The following is a 17703-nucleotide window of genomic DNA, read 5'->3' on the forward strand; positions in this document are numbered from 1 at the left end:
TGCACTTGTTCGTTTCTGCATCATGTATAAGAAGTTTACACCCATATGCTTGTATTTATTCATGCATTTACTGTGCTCTTTAATTTAAACATGTCCTCACAGCAGAGGTCTTTGTTATCAGATACGGCATTTATGTCAGAAGAGTGTGCAGTGGGAGGAGCAGTGGGCCTTAGGTGGAGCACATGGCTGCCTGTGGACCCAGACCACCGTGTGTTGGGCAAGTGCAGGCGGGGTTCATTCCATCCCATGGAAATTGGCAGGCCGTGGTTGGCACCTGCTTTCTAGTCTGGCCTTTTGTCAACCAAAGTGGCTCTTCCTTGTATGTCTGGAGTCCCCAACACCTATGCCACAGACCGGTCTGTAGACTGTTAGGAACTGGGCTGCATAGCAGGAGGTGAGCAGAGGGCAGGCGAGGGAGCAAACTTTATCTGCATTCACAGCTGCTCTCCATTGCTCACATGACCACCTGATCTCCGCCTCCTGTCAGATCAGCTGCAGCATTAGATTCTCCTAGGAGCACGAACACTATTGTGACCTGCACGTGTGAGGGATCTAGGGTGTGTGCTCCTTATGAGAATCTAACGCCTGACGATCTGTCACTCTCCCATCACCCCCAGATGGGACTGTCTAGTTGCAGGGAAACAAGTTCAGGGCTCCCGCTGATTCTACATTGTGGGGAGTTGCATAGTTATTTCATTATCTATTACAATGTAATCCAATAGAAATAAAGTGCACAATAAATGTGATGTGCTTGAATCATCCCAAAACCATTCCTCCACCCCGGTCTGTGGAAAAATTGTCTTCCATGGAACCAGTTCCTGGTGCCACTAAAGCTTGGGGACCTCTGTACTATGGGACTAGTCCCCATGATTATAAAGTTTATTTGCTTTGGTTCTAACATGGATGAGACAAAATAATGAAAATAAATATGTTCTTACAGTGATATTAAACAATTATTTAATATTTTATTTCATTTTTCTTCAGCCTGTAAATCTGATCATAATATCCCGTATCCATGTCCTTCCTTTTTTTCCCCCCTTTTTTTTTGAGATCGAGTGTCCCTCTGTCACCCAGTCTGGAGTGCAATGGCGTGATCTCTGCTCACTGCAATCTCTGCCTCCTGGGTTCAAGTGATTCTTCTGTCTCAGCCTCCCGAGTAACTGGAATTATAGGCTCGCAATGCCACACCCAGCTAATTTTTTGTAGTTTAGTAGAGACGGGGTTTCACCGTGTTGCCCAGGCTGTTCTTGAACTCTTGAGCTCAGCTAATCCATCCTCCTCGGCCTCCCAAAGTGCTGGGATTACAGGCATGAGCCGCTGCACCCAGCCTTCCCCACCCCCCTTTTTTTCTGGTCTCGGCATAGATTTGAATGAGTGCCTTCTTCATTCATCAGGAGTCTTTTATTTATTTGTTTATTTATTTATTTATTTATTATTTATTTATTTATTGAGATGAAGTCTCGCTCTGTCACCCAAGCTGGAGTGCAGTGGCGCGATCTTGGCTCACTGTAACCTCTGCCTCAGGGTTCAAGTGATTCTCTTGCCTCAGCTTCCCGAGTAGCTGGAACTACAGGTGTGTACCCCCAAACCCAGCTAACTGTTGTATTTTTAGTAGAGACGGGGTTTCACTGTGTTGGCCAGGCTGGTCTCAAACTCCTGACCCCGTGATCCACTCACGTTGGCCTCCCAAAGTGTTGGGATTACAGGCGTGAGCCACTGTGCCCCGTCAGGGTCTTCTTCTTTTTTTTTTTTTTTTTTTTTAAGGAAAATGGGCTAAAATTTGTGCTCTATTTCATCTATGAGGGGATGTTGTACACACTGGATTTTTAGAAATTGTATACACACATGCATACATTCACACACAGATTCTGTTTTTTGTATCTTGGGCATGTTTTCCATTTTTACTGGAAAACTTCTTTTAAAAATCATTTTATTCACCATATATATCTTGGCGTACTTAATAAAAATATTTTAAAGACTCCCTATTATTTTCAAGTATAATTCTTAGCTACTGAACACACTTTTTTCAATATGTAAGCATATATCACAATAATTTATAAACATAAGATTGGATAAACAAATGTAACAACAATAATATATAAACATAAGATTGGATGATAGAAATTTTAATTACTTTATAATGATAAAATTCTGTAGAGGAAACCATGATTATGTTAAAAGGATGTTGGTTGTGCATAACAGGAGCAAGTTGAAATTTGTCTTACTAATCCAAGGTTTACAGGTAAGCGTATTGAGTGTTACTCCTAAGACATGACAGTGAAACAGTGACATTCTAATCAAATGTAAACGTATTCAAAGAAAAAATAGCCAACCATAGAAATGCTGACCCTACTTCCATTCAAGATTCTAGATGTGCAACCAGGGAACTTAGTGACGACAAGCTCTTTGACGTAAATGAAGAAAGGGGTTGTTGTGAACAGCATGAAGATGTCCCACAGAAAGTGATATTGGCAAAAAAACAAACAAACAAACAAAAAAAAACACTTCACATTAAAGGAACTCTCAGATATTTCACAACATTGTGAGTGCAAAGGATAAAATGTTAGAAGTGAATCTAACTTAAATTTAGGAATATGACAGTTTACCAAGGAATGGAAAAGATGCTGTCTTCATTTCACAGTTGTGGGACAAAAAGAAAGCAAACACTCCTTGGACAACTCTTGATAAGTTTTTTTTTTTAAACAAAGAAATAAAACACCTTATCTTAATATATTAAATGTTATAAACCACAGCATACTAATTAAATATTACTTTCACTAGTTTTAAATTTTCCCTAAGTATTTATGATGGACAGTAAAAGAGTTGTTAATATTTTGACCAAAATTTGTGAAGGTCATGAGAAAAGAATTACAATTTTCCCCATTGATTATTAAGCCCAGTTTGCATGGCTTCAGCTTGCATCGTCAATTTTATAGCCCCTGACTACCATGCTAAGTGAGAACTCCCTATGTTTTATTGAGGACTGTTTCAAATATGTTCATAGGAGAAGCTGATCTGTAATTTTCCTTCTTGTAATGTCTTCATCTCGTTTTGATATTCCCTCTTTCTCCATTATCACCATTATCACGAAGAGGTGTTATGTAAGATTCACAACATTTATATTTTAACCATTTAGATGAGTTCACAGACAGGAAAGCTATCTGAGCCTAAAGATTTTTTTATTAAAAGAATGTTAATTATAGATTCAATTTCTTTAATAGATTGAGGACTTTAGATTTTTAAAATTTCTTCTTGTATTAGTTTTTCTAAGAATTTACCTATTTCTTCTAGGAATTTGTATATTTCATGTAAATTTTCAAGTCTGTTGCTATACAGTTGTTTATAATACCCTCTGATAAGCTTTTCAGTGTCTGCAGATTCTATAGTTATGTCCATTTTTCATTCTTGAAATTGATGTTTATGTGCTCGTGTGTTTTCTCTCTCCCCCCCCCCCCCACACACACTCTCTCTCTGGTTTTGCCTCTGTCTCTTTCAGTTAATCCTGCTGAAGATTTACTGATCTTTACAATGGACCAATTTTTGGCTGTGTTGATTTTCTCTAGTGTGCATTTGTTTTCTCTGTTATTAATTTCTGCTATTATGTTTCTGCCTGCCTTCCACTCTCTTTGGCTTTCATTTACTATCATTTTTCTAACTTATTTAAATTATTACTTAGATATTGTGTTTTTAAATATATTTTAATATATGCACCTAAAGCTATATTAACATTAATTTAAGCATAGCTTTTCCTGCATTCTATGAGTTTTGATTTATCAAATTTCATAATAATTTAATTCAAAATATTTTCTCATTTACATTGTTTTTCTTTTGTATGTGGGTTGAAGTATACTGATTCATTTCCAGATATTTGGGGATTTTATTATCTTTTCATTATTGATTTTGAATTTTATTCCACTGTGGTCAGAGAGTATATTCTGAGCAATTGTTAATCATACCGTTAGAGCTTTATTATCTTTACTGATACATTTTTTTCCTGCTTATTCATTTGATTCCTGAAAAAATGTGTTAAAGTCCTCTACTATGGTTGTGATATTATCTGGTTTTCCTTTTATTATACATATTTTTAGTCTATATTACTAGGCTCATGAAAATTAGAAAATTAGAATATTCATAATCAATTGACCCTTCAACATTTTGAAATATGTATTTTATTTCTCCAAATGCTTCTTGCCTTTAAGTTTCCTTTGTCTGATATTAGCAGTATTCTTCTGATTAGTATTTGTATGTTATATTTATTTCCATGCTTTTATATGCTCCATCACTGTCCTATGTTTAATATGACACTTCTAAGTGGCGTGTGATTTTTAGGTTTAAATTCAATCTCATGGCAATCTTTCTTTCTTTCTTTCTTTCTTTCTTTCTTTCTTTCTTTCTTTCTTTCTTTCTTTCTTTCTTTCTTTCTTTCTTTCTTTCTTTCTTCTCTCTCTCTCTCTCTCTCTCTCTCTCTCTCTCTCTCTCTCTCTCTCTCTCTCTCTCTCTCTCTTTCTTTCTTTTTTATGGGGTCTATCTCTGTCACCCTAGACTGGAGAGCAGTGGCATGATTATGGCTCACTGCAACCTTGGCCTCCCAGACTCAAGCAATCCTCTTACCTCAGCCTCTCAAAGTGCTGGGATTACGGGTGTGAGTCACTGCACCCGGTTGACAGGAGTCTCTTAATTGAAGTATTTAATACATTTATATCTAATGTTATTAATGTTAAGTTGGACTTAGGGTTATTATCTTTTTTTTTTAATTGACAGAGTCTCACTCTGTCTCACAGGCTGCAGTGCAGTGGTGCAATCCAGGCTCACTTCAACCTTCACCTCCTGGGTTCAAGCGATTCCGGTGCCTCAGCCTCACAAGTAGCTGGGATTACAGGTGTGTACAACCATGCCCAGCTAATTTTTGTGTTTTTAGTAGAGACAGGGTTTCATCATGTTGGCCAGGCTGGTCTCGAGCTTCTGGCCTCAAGTGATCTCCCCACCGTGGCCTCCCAAAGTGCTGGGATAACAGGTATAAGCCATGCCCAGCCTATTGCTACCATCTCTATAATTGTTTTCTATTTTTCTCAGTAGTTTGTATTCGATTTTATATTTTTGCTTTATCTTTTTGCTTTATCTTTTTAAACCAAAATTCATGTGAGTGTACCATTTTCCATCTATTACCTTATTTATTTTTAATATTCTGTTAGTAGATACCCCAGCTACTACCAAATGCATCTTTATCTTTATATAGAATCATTTTTCCTCTATCTGAAAAATTATCTTTTGTACTTCATTTATAGTGTCTTCTAGTTATTGTTTTTTTTTAGACAGGGTTTCACTCTGTCACCCAGGCTGGAGTGTGGTGGTGCAATCACCACACACACTCAACCTGTGGGGCTCAAGCGATCCTCCCACCTCAGCCTCTGGAGTAGCTGGGCCTACAGGTGCGTGCCACCATGCCCAGCTAATTTTTGCTTTTGGTTTGTTTTGGGTTTTTTTTGTTTGTTTGTTTTGTTTTGTTTTTTTTGTAAAGATGGGGTCTCACTATGTTGCTCAGGCTGGTCTCAAACTCCTGGGTTCAAACAGTCTGCCTGCTTTGACCTCCCAAAGTGCTGGGATTACACACATGAGCCACTGCTCTTGGCCTAGCTGATTTTTTTTTTTTTTTGAGTAAGTTTTTCTTTGTCCAGAAATGTCCTTTTTGCACCCAAACTTTTGAAGAATATTTTTACAGGTTATAGAATTCTAGATTGGCAGTTAATTTTTTTCAGGCTTTAAATATGATAATCCATTGGCTTCTGACTTCTATTGTTTCTCTCAAGAAGTCAGCTGTAGCTTTGTTGTGTCTCTTTAAAAGGAGTATGTCTTAGAGTGTGTTACATTTTATCTGATTACTTGTGAGGTTTTTCTGTTGTCTTTCGGTTTTAGCAGTTTTACTATGAAGTGCCTTATATTTGTCTCTTTAGGATCCATAGTGCTTAAGTCTGTGGGTGTATGGCTTTTTACCACTTTGAAAAATTTGACCATTATCTCCTCGAATATTGTTTATGCTCCATTCTCTCTCATTTCCCCTATTGAGACTCCATCTACGAATATATTAGACTTTCTTAGTTGTATGTCTTTTCTTTTTTTTTTTTTTTTTTTTTTTTTTTTTTTGAGACGGAGTCTTGCTCTGTCGCCCAGGCTGGAGTGCAGTGGCCGGATCTCAGCTCACTGCAAGCTCCGCCTTCCGGGTTTACGCCATTCTCCTGCCTCAGCCTCCCGAGTTGCTGGGACTACAGGCGCCCGCCACCTCGCCCGGCTAGTTTTTTGTATTTTTTAGTAGAGACGGGGTTTCACCGTGTTAGCCAGGATGGTCTCGATCTCCTGACCTCGTGATCCGCCCGTCTCGGCCTCCCAAAGTGCTGGGATTACAGGCGTGAGCCACCGCGCCTGGCCTTTTTTTTTTTTTTTTTTTTTTTGAGACGAAGTCTCGCTCTGTCGCCCAGGCTGGAGTGCAGTGGCCAGATCTCAGCTCACTGCAAGCTCCGCCTCCCAGGTTCACGCCATTCTCCTGCCTCAGCCTCCCGAGTAGCTGGGACTACAGGCGCCCGCCACCTCGCCCGGCTAATTTTTTGTAGTTTTTAGTAGAGACGGGGTTTCACCGTGTTAGCCAGGATGGTCTCGATCTCCTGACCTCGTGATCCGCCCGTCTCCGTCTCCCAAAGTGCTGGGATTACAGGCTTGAGCCACTGTGCCCGGCCAAGAGCTCTTTTCTTTATTTCCCCTCTGTTTTTAGTACATACTTCAGCCTGGATATTTTTCTGGTGTCCTATTTTCAAGATCAGTAATTCTCTCTTCAACTGTCTCCAAACTGCTATTACACTCATGTAATTAATTTTTAATTAAATTATTGTATATTTCTTAGTTTGGCAATTTACCTATGTATGATTTTAATAGACCTTAGTTCCTGAGTAAAATTCTCTATCTTGCCATCTAATTTCTTAAACACATTAGTCACTGTTATTTATCCAAGTCATCTTTTGCCTTTGTTAGTGGAGCACTGAGTGAGTGAGATCAGCCTCGCCAAATGCATGGGAGCTGGGTGAGGCTTACTGCTGCCTGCTCCTCCCCACTCCCTTTGTGAACTCTTCTGTACAGTAGAGGCAGTTATACGCCCTTCTGAAACATTAGCCCAGTGGCCTGAGAACCACCTCCCAATACTCACAGTGGCCACAGCTAGCCCAGCTCAAGAAAAGTCAGAGCACAGACCTGCCTAACCCTGCCCTCACTTGGTTGTGCCCCTCCACCCACCCTGGTAGCTTAACACAAAGGACATAAACTTTGGGGAACTTTATAGCCCTGCCTATCACTTGAGGAAAAAAAAAACACACACACTTTCCCTCAGCAACTTATGGCAAGCTTAAATCCCACTGCTACTACTGCAGCTGGGTGCTGTCTTGCAAATGCCACCTCATGACTGGAGGCCATCCAACACAGTCCATTAAACACCTCTAGGTAGAATGTGCCCAGGAAGCAGAAAATGAGTATGTGACCTCAGCTATCACCATTGCGTACAACACCCTGACTAACCAGAGGTTCTGAGCCTCTCCATGTGACAAGTTCACTGCAACTGTAACTATCATTTGAGAAACCCAACACACTAAGCCTCATCTCCAACCAAGAAATCTCACAGAGTGTATGTAACTCCCCTGCCATCTCCATCAGAGATGGTGCTGGCATACTCTGCTGGGAGACTTGAAGTTAGTTCACATTTCTGGATCTCTTGCAGACATTCCCCTGCACCAGCTCAAAGTGTGGTAGTCACACTGGGTATCTACACCCAGAAGAGCACTAACAATCACTGTGGTCTGGGTCTCAGGAAGTCTCATTCCTAGGGGAAGGGGGAGAGCATCACATCAAGGGAATATCTCATAGGAAAAAGAATCTGCACAGCAGGCCTTGAGTCCCAGATTTTTCCACTAGTGGGACGTTTCTTGTAGCAGAGACACAATTGCAGTGCTGGGTGCAGTAAGGAAAGTCTACACCTCTACCCCAACAATCAGGCAGCATCTCTGATCATAAAGGGGCTTGGAAAGGGGATCCTTTTTCCCCACTGGTACACCACTGCACACACAGCTGGGGCTTCTCTCACAGGAGTGCAGTGTAGATGCATGTGTAGATGTGTAGATGGCCTTCCAGGAGCAATTTAGGGTGATTGCACCCCTACAGGAGGAGCACTTCTCATATTCAGGCTTGCAGAGTCACAACTCCTCTCTACTTGGAACATCAACATTCCTACAGATGCAAAGAGGTACTTGTCTGATCTGAATAGCTGGAATACTGGGACAAGAAGGTGGATAGCTTTCCTGCTTGCCTGGCAGTGGAGCTGAGGTAGCTTCCACCCTTCACTCTGATAAAACCTCAGCACATTTAATGTAGAGCTCCCCCAGGCACCTTCATCAAGGCTGGGACCTCTGCCCACCATTAGGTATTATATGTACCCATCCTCTAGCTACTACAAATACCTACCCCAGGGATATCCCTCCTATTGGCCTGAATCATCAGCTTAGTAAATAAAATACTGAGAAAAATTAAATAAATAAAGAAGTGAACACCATGGGAGAATGAGATAAGCTTCAAGAGATCCTAGCCATTCCAACCCTACAGGAGACAGTGAACTTGCCCACAGGCCAAATGCATAACTACTGCAACCAGAGCCTGGGAAAGCCAGTACACAAAAACTCTCTTTAACTAAGGAACTCCTACAGAGTCTTCACCACTAAAAGCATCAAGAATCAAATTAGGCTATAATAAACTATAAACATTAAAGTCAGATCCTTAAGAGGAAAAATAAGAAATTAAAGAAAAAGCACAGTCAAATCAAAAATAAATTTAAGAACAATTTGAAGAAATGGTCCACCCAAATGAGAAGGAACCAGAAAAATAATTCTGGTAATATGACAAAATGGGGTTATATAACATCCCCAAGAAATCACACTAGCTCTCAGCAATGGATCCAAACCAAGATTAAGTCTTTGAAATACCAGATAAAGAATTTAGAAGGTTGCTTATTAAATTACTCAAGAGATACTAGAGAAAGGTGAAAACCAACATAAAGAAATTTTTTTCAAAAATTTAGGAGATGAATGAAAATTTTCCAGAGAGATTGATAACATGAAGTAAAACCAGTCAGAACTTCTGGAAATGAAAGTCACCCTTAGGGAAATGCAAAATACAGCGGAAAAGTTTCTTCAATAGACTAGAACAAGTAGAAGAAAGAATCTCAGAGCTCAAAGATCAGGCTGTTGAATTAACCCAGTCAAAGATGAAGAAAAAAGAATCTCAAGAAATGAATAAAGTGTCTAAGAAATATGGGATCATGTAAAATGACCAAATCTAAGAATAATTGGTATTCCTGAGGGAAAAGAGAAGTCTAAATGTTTAGAAAACTTATTTGAGGGAATAATTGAGAAAACTTCCTTGGCCTTTGTAGAGATCTATATATCCAAATACAGAAAACTCAAAGAACTCCTGGGAAATTCATTGCAAAAAGATCATCACCAAGGCACCTAGTCATCAGGCTGTCTCAAGTCTACATGTAGAAATGAGTTGAAGTTTAAGAGCTGTGAGACAAAAGCATAAGGTGACCTATAAAGGAAAACATATCCAACTAACAGCAGATTTCTCAGCAGAAACCCTACAAGCCAGAAGAGACTGGGGTCCTATCTTTAGCTTCCTTAAGCAAAATAATTGTAAGCCAAGAATTTTGTATCCAGAAAAACTAAGCTTCATAAATGAAGGAGAGATAAAGTCTTTCTCAGACTAACAAATGCTGACAAACAAATATGCACCAAAATAGAACTTCCTTAAAGGACAAATCTCACAAGTCCTATAAAATAATAACACAATGAAAAAAAGAACAAAGTATCTAGGCAACATCTAATATGATCACAATACCTTACATCTCAATAATAATGCTGAATGTAAATGGCCTAAGTGCCTCACTTAAAAGATACAGAATGGCAGAATGCATAAAAAAATCAACCAAATATCCGTTATGTTCAGGAGACTCACCTAACACACAAGGAGTCTCATAAACTTAAAGTAAAGGGGTGGAAAAATATATTCTATGCAACTGGAAACAAAAGCGAGCAGAAGTAGCTATTCTTATATCACACAAAACAGACTTTGAAGCAACAACAGTTAAAAAAAAGAATGACATTATATGATGATAAAAGGATTAGTCCAACAAGAAGATATTACAATCCTAGATTTATATGCACCTAACCCTAGAGCTCGCAGATTTATAAAATAATTACTACTAGACCCAAGAAATAAGGTAGACAGCAACACACTAATAGTGGGGTACTTTAGTACTTCACCAGCAGCACTAGAAGATCATCAAGACAGAAAGTCAACAAAGAAACAGCAGACTTAAACTATACCCTAGAACAAATGGACTTAACAGGTGTTTACAGAACACTCTTCCCAAATACAGAATATACATTCTATTCATCAGCACATGGAGCATTCTCCAAGATAGACCATATGACAGACCATAAAACAAGTCTCAATAAATTTTAAAAAATCGAAATTATAACAAGGGTCTTCTCAGACCACAGTGGAATAAAACTGGAAATCAACTCCAAAAGGAACTCTCAAAACTATACAAATACATGGAAGTTAAATAATTTGCTCTTAAATAATTTTTGGTATAACAATGAAATCAAGGCCTAAATTAGAAAATTCTTAGAAATGAATGATAATAATGACAGAACTTATCAAAACCTCTGGGATACAGCAAAAACAGCCCTAAGAGGAAAGTTCATAGTATTAAATGTGTACATAAAAAAGTCTGAAAAAGCACAAATCAACAACCTAATATCACTTCTCAAGAAACTAGGATAACAAGAACAAATTGCACCCAAACCCAGGAGAAGAGAAGAGATATTAAAGATCAGAGCAGAACTAAATGAAATGGAAACAAAAAGAACGTTACAGAAGATAAATGAAACAAAAAGCTGGTTCTTTGAAAAGATAAACAAATTTGATAGACCATTAGCAAGACTGACCAAGAAAAAAGAGAAGATCCATATAAGCTCAATTATTCAGTAGAAATGAAACTGGATATATTACAATTGATACCACAGAAACACAAAATATCATTCAAAGCTACTGTGAACAATTTTGCGCACACAAATTAGAAACTCTAGGGGAAATGGATAAATTCCTGAGACATAAAACCATCCTAGATTAAATCAGGAAGAAATAGAAGTCCTGAATTAGACCAATAACAGGCATCAAGATTTAATCAGTAATACAAAAATTGCCATCACCAACAAAAACGTCCAGGACCAGATGGATTTACAGCTGAATTCTACCAAACATTTGAAGAAGAATTGGTACCAATTCTACTGAAACTGTTCCAAAAGATAAAGAAGGAATCCTTCCTAAATCATTATATGAAGCCGGTATCACCCTAATATCAAAACCAGGAAAGGACATAACAAAAAAAGAAAATTTCAATATCCTTGATGAACATAGATGCAAAAATCCTCAACAAAATACTAGCTAACCAAATCCAACAGCACATCAAAAAATAATAATAATACATTATGATCAAGTAGATTTCATCCCAGGGTTGCAGGTATAGTTTAACATGTGCAAGTCGGGGCCGGGCGCGGTGGCTCAAGCCTGTAGTCCCAGCACTTTGGGAGGCCGAGACGGGCGGATCACGAGGTCAGGAGATCGAGACCATCCTGGCTAACACGGTGAAACCCCGTCTCTACTAAAAAATACAAAAAACTAGCCGGGCGAGGTGGTGGGCGCCTGTAGTCCGAGCTACTCGGGAGGCTGAGGCAGGAGAATGGCGTAAACCCGGGAGGCGGAGCTTGCAGTGAGCTGAGATCCGGCCACAGCACTCCAGCCCGGGCGACAGAGCGAGAGTCCGCCTCAAAAAAAAAACATGTGCAAGTCAATAGATGTGATACATCATATAGATAGAATTAAAAACAAAAACCATATGATCATCTCAATAGACACAGAAAATGCATTTGATAAAATTCAACATCATACCTATTAGCCTTACTGCACTTAGAAAAAATAAATACTAGAGAACTTTATCCCAAGTTAGAGACCAGCTGACATTAGAGGCTTGGAGGTGCTAAGATTGAAATGATTAATTTGTTTCCCTGCCAGATCTTCGGAAACACCTACACTCACAGGTCTGCTAGAAGCGTCATCGCAGCAGCCAGTGAGGCTTTAAGTGAGAAGAAGATTGTTGGAACTGAGTGGAGGGGTCTGGGTGCCCTCTTAGTCTCCTTTCTAGGATATCTTGTGCTTTTTTTTTAGCTTGGTTTTTAATATATTCTGTATTATCCTTCTAAAAATTCCATTTGCCCTTCTTTTCATACAAAATTTTTTCTTATCAGATTCCAGAAGTACATGAAAATGAGAAAGCCAGTTTTCTTGCTGGAAGACAAGATTCTGGTTTAAGATTTATAGATTATGATTCATGGATTTTTAAGAATTATAAACATTATTGACAAAATATTTTGAAATTGTAAATGTGAAGAAAAGTTATACTGCAAGAATAAGAAAGGCAGAGTAAAAATAAACCTGCTTTAATAAGTAGATACTTATTTTTAGGTGCAAGGCTTGAGGGAGTGACAACTCTGAAAACCACACTCCACAGCAGCAAGTCTGGTGCATGTGGGCAGCCATGCCAGAGGCTTCCTTGGAGTATTCCAAAAATAACCCTCTCGAACTGGAATCTGTCTCTGACACATCCTCTTCTCCATACTGACACTGTCTCTGGTTATAATAGAATGCAGCTCCACCTTTCCACATCACTCCAGACTAGATGCGTAATCAGTCCCTCTGACACTGTTGCTGGAATAGTGATCTGACACCTGCCGTCAGCTGAGGGTCCTGGGCTATTGACTGTCCAGAGCTGTGGGAGACTGGACAGCCCAGAAATAACTGGAGAAGCAGATCTTATTACTGCAGTAATTGCACCTTTGTGTTCCAACACTGCACAGTATTTTTCTCAGGAGCCAAAACTGGCTTCTAAGATTCTTGGATTCCAGGCTCACCATTCCAGGCAAGGTGATAGGGAATTGTAATAACTTTATCTTATTCCCAGTATCAGATTAACATGCATGTTGGCTTTGAAAGATATGGCATTTCCATCCTTAGAGTCTATGAACACATAAGGATTATATATGGGTGTACAGGATGCCCCCTAAAGCAAAGCAGTTCTCTCCCTTATTCTTCATTCCTCCCACAGCACTGCCAGGCTTTGTCTTCTTTGTCTCTAATTTCAGTGCTAAAGGGAAATATCCCCAGGATAGAGCAAAGAACCTTTATCTTCAAATATACCTTAGATCAAAGAGAGAAAGCCCCTGCATCCCTCCATCAGATTGATAGTGTGAGACACTGTTTCTCTTGATTATAGGTACTGTGGACTTGAAAAAAAAATTCCCTGATTCATAGTCTCCTTGGGGAGACAGGCCTGTTTGGTAAGAAAAAGTTTTCTAAACTTGGGATTTATACTCCATAAAGACACAGACAATGAGGAAGAATTCAAGGCTTGTTCTAAAGGATGCAGCAAAAAGGTTAGATAGAAGGTTCAAGGTACTGGAGCAATCAATGTAGAGAATGAGGCCGTGGAAGTCCTTTCCTTAAAACCTTCAGACAAAGATTGCCCTGGGATTCTCTACCCATACGGCACTGCTGTTTTGACATTTCATTAAATTTCTGAGAGACAAAACTTATAAATAGTAACGCCAAGCACCTATGTCTAAGGAGAAGAATCAGCATTTGATGTCTTGATTCCCACATGTATCATTGGGCAATCTATTTCAGTTCAACTGAAATTCATTACTGCGAAGTAGAAAATGAGAGTTGTTGCTGGTCCCAGCATACTTGAGTTAAGCCGTGTTGATTATCACAGAAGTTAAGAAGCACAAGAAATTTTTATCTCTTTATAAATTAAAGGAATAGCTATTACGAGCAATTTTAGATAAGGAAGGGGCATAAAATATTTCAGTACCATATTAAAATAGGCTTAGGAACTGTACCTGATACATGTTAAGAGTTTGGTTGAGTCACTCTTGAGTACACTGCTTGTCTTGTTGCTATGGTTACTGCTGCCTTGTGCGGGAACACCGTGTATCGTTTATGTCATGGACTTTATTTATTAGCATAGACAACTCTTTCTTCTATTATTTACATGGTTCTCCTTCATTCATTATTTTTTAATGTTTTTCAGTGTTATTTTCCTTTTTTGAATACTTTTTAGTTGATGTATTTTTTCTTCACATTTTGACTGCCAAGTTTTCAGTGATTTTGATGTGCAAAATAATCAGATTATAAAATAATCACAAGAAAATTAATAAAATAAACAATAAAGTAACAAGTACTTAAGGAAATGAAACTAAAAAGAGAGAGAAGTTTCCTGAGTTTTCTAGATATAGCTATTTTGATGAATTTTTCTCTTTTATTTGCCTTTAGAAAGAGATAATTAAAAAATAAAAAACAATTTTCCCCAATGGTGATAGACTGTTATAAACTCTTGCCTGGTTTTTATTCTGTGATTATGAAAAACATACTTCTGACCAGGCACGATGGCCTGAGCCTGTAATCCTAGCACTTTGGGAGGCCAAGGCAGGCAGATCACCATCACCTGAGGTCAGGAATTTGAGACCAGCCTGGCCAACATGGCAAAACCCCATCTTTACTAAAAATACAAAAATTAGCTGGGCATGGTGGCATGCCTGTAATCCCAGATACTCGAGAGGTTGAGGCAGGAGAATCACTTGAGCCTGGGAGGCAGAGGTTGCAGTGAGCCAAGATTGTGTCACTGCATTCCAGCCTGGGTGAGAGAGCAAGATTCCGAAAGAAAGAAATAAGAAAGAGAGAAAGAGAGAAAGAAAGAAAGAAAGAAAGAAAGAAAGGAGGGAGGGAGGGAAGGAAGGAGAAAGAAAAGAAAAAGAGAGAGAGAGAGAAAGAGAAAGGAAGGAAGGAGGAAAGAAAGAAGGAAGGAAGGAAGGAAGGAAGGAAAGCAAGAAGGAAGGAAGGAAAGAGAAAAGAAAAACACTTTTAAAAGACATTTCTTAGCAGTGGCATCAAATAACTGTTTTCTTAATATATTCACTCTGATAGTAATACTGATAATAACAATATGTTCATCTAGCAGTTCTCATTTATAAATTACTTTCATGTCTGTCCCGTTTTTCCTCTGAAAGATTGTGGTTTCCGTTTTACTGTTGAGGCAGTTGATCTGCAGAGCAGGTGATTTACCCAACGTCACACAGCTCATGAATGACAGAGTTGCAGCTTAGAGTGACCTCTGCAGATCCAGAGCTTTTTCCCCATGGCCCACCATTTCATCAGGACACCCATGGAGTTAAACTGACTGTGTGGTTTCATGGAAAGTGTCATTAGAAGTGGGGTTGGAGACCTGACTTTAAGCCCAGCCACAAACTCACTTTGTGGCTGAGCCCTGGGGGTGGGCCTGAGTCTCCTTTCCTGTCACATGGAGAGCCTTTCTCTACCTCTCAAAGCAGCTGAGTGGATAAGAAAGGGCATTAAAAATAAGGGACACTATATATAAAGGTCTGACCAGCGCTCAGACATTTCTCCATAAATTCATTGGAAGTAGACTAGTAACACTTCAGAGGGAGCCTCCTGCCCAGTGCCTCCTGCCCCGCAGGGGCCCATGTGGTATGTGTGCTCAGGATGCAGTGACTTTTGCTTCCTATCTGACTACTGCTGAGTTCTTGCTCAAACACAAAAGCAAACTTCTGCCGAAACTTTGAGAATTTTGCTTTGTGCTGAATAGATTGGCGTGAAGTCTGAAGGCAAAAGCCATTTCAGTGTCTCTGACATGGTTGTTCTGTTTAATGACAGTCTCTTTTTTCTTAAGAAGAATGCTTTTCTGCTTGGCCAGAAATTTCTTCTTGGAAATGACAGAATGGCTGTCTCACTGTTAATGAATTTTACAGCCCAGATTCCTTTTAGTTTAATGAAATATGGACAAATCAACCCAAAGCCATGCTTTAAAACAACGTAGAGGAAACCACCACTCCCCTGAAACACTGAGGTGTTTTCCGCCTGGCTGGCCAGTGCACCTCTGAGGTCATCGCCTAATAACCGCGTGCATAGTGATTAGATTACGGTTCACAGTTGATACTGGTATGCTTTAAAAATAAACACAAAGTCCCCTGTATACAGAGAAGAGGTTGAGGACAAAAGCTTAGTCATGTGTGATTCACATACATATCATGAAGTATAGCGGAAGGATCCTTCCCCGGGTCTGAGAATCTGGGTTCCAGTTTAGTCACTGTTTCTCTGGCACTGGATACCCCTCCCCCTGGACCACTGTCAGATGATGCTTTGCGCTTGGCTAAATTGCAGAGGTTTTTAATTGTTTCCTTATTATATTTTATATCAGAAGATGGTTTTTAAAATCACTTCTGTCAACATGAGGGTTGGAGAATAACAAGTTTTCAAAGTTTTAACTCTTGTTTGGGTGTTGTTTTCTGTTTAGCCTTAATATAAAAAACCTTTGCTGACCAAGCTGTCTAGATTGCCCCGACGAAATCAATCAATCCATCCATCCATCAGTCTGTGCCTTTAACATACTATCGAAGAAAACTTACTTTCAAATGTATCTGGTCAGGTGAGTGGTTCTTCCTCTTAAGGGTCAGGGCATAGAACCCTACACCTCTATCCCAGCCTTGACAACTTTTAAGCCTAGTGAGGTGAAACATGATGAGGTCTGAGCAAAGTGAACATGGTCATAATACCAGATGTAATTAACAATATAGATTAATCTAAGAATCAATGTCCAAAATGTGAGAAATTTTCTTTGGGGGGCTTCATTGTGCCAACAGGTTAAAATCTCTTTAAACATCATGAACGTCTAGGAAATTTGTAAGATAAGTTGGAATGGCTAAAATGGTTACTCTTTCATATGTAATTCAGGATGATATAACTAGTCACTGAAAATAGGCATGAGATGCAATTTGGCTTGCCTCTCCAAGTGGACAGCGCTAAGGTATCCAGTCACACTGTCTCACAGATTCCTGAGGTTAAAAGTGCAATTCCCCTGAACGAGTCTTAAAACCAGGTGTTTTCAACTGCATAGTGATTACATTAGACACTAAGATAGTGTCTTCCTGTGGGTTCATGTGGAGTAACCTGTAAGTGAAGCAGAGGGAAGCTGAGCTTCAGGGAAAGGGAAAAGAGCCCAAAGCCTAGCCACACAGTGCCGCCTCCCTGGCAAGGCAGGGGACTTGCGGCATTTCCACAGAATCATGTCTGTGGTCCCAGCATCATTTGTGGGTTCATCGAGCACATATTCTTTACATACCCAGCATTATTCTAGGCACAGGCCATACCACAGTAAATAAGAGCAGCACTGGTCTGAGCTGTCGGGAGCTCTGTGGCGAAGCGTTAATCTGTTTGAGGTTACAGCCAAGATAAGTGCCAGGCAAGGGCAGCACAGGGCTGGAGGTTAGGGCCTGTTTCTGGGAAAGTGACATGGCCCAGATCCAAAGGATGAGGGGAATGAAATGTCAGGGAAGGGGCGGGGGCAAGGGCAAAGGGCCTGGGAAGAAAAGAAGGATGTTTTCTAAGTGTCTCCATTCACTAGCAGTAGGAGTACTGAGCGTGCTCAACCCCTGGAGGGAGTATCTGATTTGATATTCTCACAGAGAGAGGAAACTAAGG

The 17703-nt window shown here is 39.7% G+C and overlaps 1 protein-coding gene across 6 annotated transcripts in view; it reads left to right on the forward strand.

The window, feature by feature from the left end:
- L3MBTL4 (L3MBTL histone methyl-lysine binding protein 4) overlaps nt 1–17703 on the forward strand; it is a 430288-nt gene that overhangs the window by 330107 nt on the left and 82478 nt on the right. The gene's annotated exons all lie outside the window — the stretch shown is intronic.

The sequence above is a fragment of the Rhinopithecus roxellana genome, chromosome 21, assembly GCF_007565055.1.
Source record: "Rhinopithecus roxellana isolate Shanxi Qingling chromosome 21, ASM756505v1, whole genome shotgun sequence".
Lineage (NCBI taxonomy): Eukaryota > Metazoa > Chordata > Mammalia > Primates > Cercopithecidae > Rhinopithecus > Rhinopithecus roxellana.